The sequence below is a fragment of the Sinocyclocheilus grahami genome, unplaced genomic scaffold, assembly GCF_001515645.1.
Source record: "Sinocyclocheilus grahami isolate Dianchi unplaced genomic scaffold, SAMN03320097.WGS_v1.1 scaffold230.1, whole genome shotgun sequence".
In the NCBI taxonomy this organism is placed as follows: Eukaryota; Metazoa; Chordata; class Actinopteri; order Cypriniformes; family Cyprinidae; genus Sinocyclocheilus; species Sinocyclocheilus grahami.
In genome coordinates, this window is record NW_015505409.1 from 2,388,645 (window position 1) to 2,394,445 (window position 5,801).

The following is a 5,801-nucleotide window of genomic DNA, read 5'->3' on the forward strand; positions in this document are numbered from 1 at the left end:
TTAGCAACTTGCCAACACTGTACATACAGAAGATCAACATCCTTGTAAATATCCTTAAACTCGTAAACCTTCAACCTATTAAGGTTGTATTATTTTATTTGCTATGTCGTCGACCCTCCTTTTAATATTGTGAAGCTACTGAAAAAGTAATCAAATCACATAATAATATGGTGATTGGTTGCAAGTTTGGTCATTAGCTGAGTTGAATATGATTTATGCAGTTTTCTGTAACTCTGTGACTTACACGCTTGCAGCCTTTTCTCAGTTTAAAATGCTGCTTTTCTGCCAGTGGGAAATTATCCAGTGTAATATGACATTTGACACATTTGTTTTGTCTCGCGCATACATAATTCATCGCTTCTATGTGCGCTCATGCAGCCAGACTGCTCGCGTTCAATCTTTATTGCAAATTGCGTCCACTCTAGTCAAACTTGAGCAAACACGTGCGGAATGTTAGTCGAGTCATCTGCTTATGAAATCAACAGATGAAATGCTCTCCCACAAGCATGTCATAGATGGAGCTCAATTGATTACCGATGGATTGTCCTCAAAGAGATGAGATTGCATGGTAGGAAAGAGTGGGATTGAAAGACAACATTAGACACTGTTTAGTTTTAATCATACACACTAAAACTCAAAGAAGCCATTCTATTCTATTCCATAAAAGAGTAGGCCGTCTATCTCTTTCAAAGCAATTTAACCTCTTCTTAAGCTTCAGTAATTCTGACTGTTTGACATTGAAAACATCAGAGAAGGCTAGATCCTATAGGGTGATCTTATGGGGAGAAGCTGACGGCCTAAGGAAGAATTCTGACAGCAGGCTGCAGCTCTGACTAATGCCTTTCCATGCCTTTCACATCTCAAATCAGACATCCGTGTCAGGTCAGTGTGAAAATCTTTTAGTTTTGAATCAGTGAATAGTAATATTGATATGGGGGTTGCTAAAAGGCTGAGTTTTAATGAGAACATAAAAAGAAAAGGGGTTTGTTTTCTTCAGTGAAACTTCACTCTTGAAAACAACCAAAATGCTTAAAAACGGTTTATTTTCTAGCCTTTACAAAAACGGATTGTTGTGTCAGTTAAAATGCTTGAATACACTGAATACACCCAAAGTTCATTGTTAGACAAATCATATGATTTGCAGTAATGGAGCATATTTGGGCTAGTTGTCAGAAGTTCATAAATGGGGAAAGTTGTTTCATATAGTAATTTAACACAATGTATTGATTACTGATTATTGTTTGCCAAAAATGCTTTGCTATTTTTGTACTGTACCATTTTCCATCTTTGTTGTTTCAAGTTTAGTGATTATTTTGCTGTTTCAGTTTTGCTTAAAAAGCCTGTTTAAAGAAATAGTTCACCCAATAAATGAAAAAATACTTTCAGGCCACCCAAAATGTAGATGACTTTGTTTCTTCATCAGAACAGATTTGGAGAAATGTAGCATTACATCACTTGCTCGCCAATGGATCCCCTGCAGTGAATGGGTGCCGTCAGAGTGAGATGAAACCATCACAACAATCTACAACATGACTCCAATACATCAATTGATGTCTAGTGAAGTGCAAAGCTGTGTTTTTGTAATAAGCAAAAGTTTTTAACTTCAAATCGTTGCTTTAAAATATGAGTCTTCTATCCATGATATTGATTTCTCCAGTGAAAACGTCATCTGGTCTGAAGAGAAATATGCACAGATCAACAAGTGAGAACAGTCCAAAACAGTTCTAGGTGGATTTTGATGTGAAATGACAACAGGGGATAGACTTTTTTTTACTGGAGGAAGCATTATTATGGATAACGTTTTAACATTAAAACACTTTAATAATAGATTTGTTTCTTACAAACACAGCTTTTCACTTCACAAGATGTCAGTCGATAGACTGGGAGTCGTGTGGATTACTAGTGGATTATTGTGATGTTTTTATCAGCTGTTTGGACTATCATTCTGACGGCACCCACTCACTGCAGAGGATATATTGGTGAGCAAGTGATGTAATGCAGAATTTCTGCAAATCTGTTCTGATGAAGAAAGAAGCTCATCTACATCTTGGATGGCCTGAGGGTGAGTACATTTTAGCAAATTTTCATTTTTGGTGAACTTTTCCTTTGTCAGGTTCCACTAAGACAACATGCCTCACTACTTGTCAATACGTGTTCAGTCTTTTTACTTTCCAAACTAAAGCCTAAAATTTGTTTTAACGTCATTATTGATGAGGACTGTATGATCTTTGAATAATATTGATCTTTAAATGCAAGATATTTAAAGTGTACCTGACATATACTTGCAATAGTTCCACTTTAGCACAATCAAATATAATTCAGCATATCTTTAGTTGGACTTCAGCACTACTTCCACACAATAAAAGTGCAAAAAGTACATTAGTTGTTCCACTTTAGCAGACTTTAAGTATACCAGTTTAGTATACTAATAATAGAATTGCAGGGCATTTTTATTAAGTACATAAATATGTAAATGCATTTGTAGTATACTTAGCATGTTAGTGCTAAGTGTTTCACTAGGGAGTACAGAAATAAACGTATATTCAGTGCAGATTAAAAAGTGTGACAACTAGCCCTGGTCTCTTTTATTATCTATTATTTGTGGTTAAGGAAAATATCAGTGCATGTGTATGGGTCAAATAAACCTACAACTCTCTGTTCTCTGATTGATGAGATTTTACTATACAGGAAGGTTGTCTCAGTAAATGGCATTTATATGACTCACCAGCTTCTGAGATGCACAATGGCAAAATGTCCCATCTGTGATTTGGAAAAACTGCTCACTTGACGTTTATGCTGCATTGAGGAATTAAATCTGAACTGAAGCAACCTTCTTTTACCCTCTTCCTTGATCTTTCCCTCCTCATCTTGTCCTCAGCCTTATGTTTCAGTTTGTTCGTTTGGTGAAGTAAGGCAGTTTAATTGAGCGAGGTTCGAGTCTTCACAAACTGCAAGGTAACAGAGAGAAATCGATGCAAACAGGCATGGCAAAAAGAGATAACATTGATTTATCTACCATCGATAGGGCTGGATCACTGAATTCTGCTGCCAGGTGAAACGTGTGCTGTCTGCCAACAGGATCTGAAAAGGTGTCAGGTGGTCAGAGGACACAAACAGAATGAGGGAGGGAGAAAAAAGAGAGAGTGAGAGGGAGGAGGAGAGACTGAGAGCGTGAGGGCAACGTGATGATGGAGAGCATGGTGGAGGGCAAGGGCAAATAGATATCAAGCTGAAAAAAAGAGCTGCTGATGTGATCTGATGAGATTGAGAAATAGGGAGTCGGGTTTAGGGTCACAGGTATCACACACACACACACACACACACACACATACACACTGCAGGTGGCTGATGCTGCTGTGTGGCCTCAGGCACAGCAGTAAAGGTCAAAGAGAGATGTATGTTTTCCATACAAGTCAGCAGCACAAGTGCTCTTAATTGTGGTGTTTGTGAGCAATTGTTTATTTTGGCAAAAATTTGACTAAAAGTTATATTGGCGGCATATACAGGCTGTTGTCAATGGAAATGACTCATTTAAAAATGATCCAAGATATCACTTTTCATTTCAATTCATGTGTTGAATCATAATACCAAGCATGTTGCAGAACAGTTTTAAAATGCATGGACATATAAATAAAATTAAGTAACACTGAATTAAATTCATTTAACTAATTTATCAACAAAAAGTTTAGAAAGTCTTGCAGTTTGAAGGTTTATAGGCCTTGCTGACGGACGGACGGGCGGGTGGATAGATAGATAGATAGATAGATAGATAGATAGATAGATAGATAGATAGATAGATAGATAGATAGATAGATAGATAGATAGAAATTTAACTTCCTGTGCCATGTGACCAATTCATTTTAAACTTCAAGTAATAAATTGAAAGTGGGCCAATTCTACAACACTGATTTGCCCCGCCCACAGCAAATTTTGATTGGTCCAAAAATTAAAATAGCTGCACATTAAACATGTTACCATTGGGAGTAATTGTGGCATGTTGAGCAAACACTTTGCCTTCAGAGAGAATAGAAAAAAGACATGTCGCAAGAAATCAGGTTTAACACTGTGCCCTAACCAGACCTTAACCAGATGCAAACTGTTGACTAAATATCAAATATGTTCTAATGGGCTATTATTGTGCCACGTAGCATTTTTGCTTTCAGTGTGGACAGACAAATTACGTGTCACTGCAAACTTTGCACCTGGATAGGACACGGTGTGAGGCACCATTGTACTCTTATCTCTCACTATTTAAATAATGCCAGTGTCACTTTATAATCTTGTAACGTATTATTTTATCTTAATAACACCCTTTCATGAGAGAGGGAGATTGTGTTATACAGAGCTCTGGTTAAGTATGAGTGAAATTTTACAATAGGTAAAGTTTGCATTTGAGATGGAAAATGGAGATGGGGCGTTTTACTGGGACAATGACCATGTGCTCCCTGATAGTCTAACCGAAGAGCAGTACTGTGGAGGATTTTGGCTTTGTGTGAGTGATTTTGGGTGTGAAGGCCCACACTGGCTCCGGCAAGGTCTGCTTACCTGAAGAATCTGTAAGAAGTCATTTACTCCCCCGGCTTTCCATTGCCGAACAAAGGGACAGGTGTGATCCAGGTAAGATAACAAAGGGTTACTGATGAGATAAGACCATCCTGTGAGGAAAGGTGAATTCTGCCTGGATGACCTGCGAATGCAAAGGGATATTCTGCCACTTGGGCTGAAAATAAAGCCGTTAAAATGTTTCTATTTTTAAAATGCAAAACAACTTCAAGTCACAGGCACTGCACGGCCAGAGAACTGAACAAAAGATCACGACACCAAGTGCTGTGTCCTCCCACAGAAAAGACTCTTGCAGACACCAAGTGTCTGCGTTTTGACAGAAGCCACCAGTGAATTGCCAGTTTTCTCTGTAATCAACAGCTGATTTGGACAGAGCTGACAGGAACAGGCCTTTTAGGCTTTTTTTTCACTGTGCCGTGTGTCAGCATCACGCTTGGCTTTTTTAAAGGCCTCTTAAGAGAGGACGGAGCATTAGTGTGCCTGACAACATGAGAGATCTCTGTGTCTGACAGCAGTCGTGGGGAAGTTAGGGTAGAATGGTTAACATTATTGAGTATGATGAGGTCTACATTAGGGGTGTCGAAATTAATCATTGCATCGCTATGCAGACGTGGACGTTCTGTGGACGTATAGCGTTCTGACGTCATTCGCATATGCGCTTGTCACGTGAGTAACTGTCACCTGTCAACTGTCAACCCCCCCCCCCCCCCCCCCCCGTTTGACTTCATGAAACATCAGGATAAAGCTGTGAATGAACTCGCCCAGGAGCAAAAACTATTCAAACTTTAATTGTTATAATTCATAAACACTTAAGGTTTACCTGATCGTGGATAAAACACTTAAATACAGACTTAAGGTTGGTCTCTTTTTAAAGAAGACAATCTGCAGATTATTGCAGAAGTGAAATCATGTAAAAAAAAAAAGAAAAAAAAAGAAAGCATAAAAGAGTTATAGAAGTTAAAATTTACTGTAAAGAAAATGTACTGCACTATTTTTATTTAATTTTATATAAAATAAATATTTTATAAAATATGTTTTAATCCAAAATTGCTATAAAATTAAAGCCATATGTCTAAATACATTGTGTTCCAAATTTGAAGTTGATATAAAAAAAATTAAGGTTCCTATGCAATTTTGTTTAGGCGTTATACCACAAACAGCCACCGGGTGCCATACAAACGCCTTAGGAGTAATATTGACAGAGAAATCTAGACATTTGTGACAGAAAAATGCATAAA

The 5,801-nt window shown here is 37.8% G+C and overlaps 1 long non-coding RNA gene across 1 annotated transcript in view; it reads left to right on the plus strand.

Moving 5' to 3' along the window:
* The first annotated feature begins 317 nt into the window (after nt 1–317).
* LOC107597292 (uncharacterized) overlaps nt 318–5,801 on the plus strand; it is a 7,004-nt gene continuing 1,520 nt past the window's right edge. The window contains exons 1-2 of the long non-coding RNA XR_001610450.1: nt 318–328; nt 1,866–1,871. This is a non-coding gene — a long non-coding RNA (uncharacterized lncRNA). The remainder of the gene's footprint in view (nt 329–1,865; nt 1,872–5,801) is intronic.